Genomic DNA, 899 nt, shown 5'->3' with positions numbered 1-899 from the left:
GCCATGTCGTCGTCCTTCTTCAACCCCAGCTTCGCCTTCAGCTCGCACTTCGACCCCGGTGAGTCCGCTGGCCGCGCCCCTGGGCCAGCCCTCTGCCCAATGCGGCTGCCCCCCAGCCTGACGGGGTGCCCCCCCAGTCCCCCCACTGCGGACATGATGCTTCCTGAGCCGCGGTCTCCTCTTTTGCATGGAAATTAACCCTTTCCCTACCCTGAGCAGAGCCCTGCAGGAGGAACCGCTGGCGGGAAGGACCCCTAGAGACCCCCAGCTCGGTGGAGGTGGGCAGGCCTTGGTGTTGGCACGGCCCTGCTGAAGCCTCTGGCAGGGGGTGGGCAGCAGAGGTCCAGGCCAGTCTCTTAGATGCCTCGGGCTCAGGTAACTGGGGCAGGAGGGCCTGCATTGGCCCCAGGTGTCCAGGGGCAGAAGTGGCCAGGACCAAGGGCCTCCTGGAAGGGGTGGGAGTGTGGCCTTTGGGTCCCAGGCCACCACAGCCCTTTGCCTGTCTGTGGTCTTGGTGCAGGAAGCCCTTCTCCAGGCTGGGAGCCAGTTCTCGGGAGCCCTGCCTGGCTACCCAGCAGCCTACATGGGGAGCTGGGAGCAGTGGGTGCCCACAGGACAGAGCCCACCGGGCAGAGGCTTGGAGGAGTTGGGCCTCAGTGGGTGCCCAGGCCCCCCGGACAGCGGGAGAGGCCCAGGTGGCCCCGTCTAGCTGGCTAGGGGGAACCTGGGGTCCGGCGCCTTGCTCGGCCAGACTGGTGGCGCCAGCCGCATGTTCACCCGTGGCTGCCTGGCCTCCTGGCAGTGGTGGGCAGCTGCGGTGGCCACAGGGGCCAGGGGCGGCTAGAGGCCAGTGTCTGCCACCAGGAGGGGCTGGGCTTTCTTCCCCTGGTCTTGGCCAG

The sequence above is a fragment of the Enhydra lutris genome, unplaced genomic scaffold (assembly GCF_002288905.1).
Source record: "Enhydra lutris kenyoni isolate GAN:26980312 unplaced genomic scaffold, ASM228890v2 scaffoldscaffold75, whole genome shotgun sequence".
Taxonomy (NCBI): Eukaryota; Metazoa; Chordata; class Mammalia; order Carnivora; family Mustelidae; genus Enhydra; species Enhydra lutris.
This window is presented reverse-complemented; position numbering follows the sequence as displayed.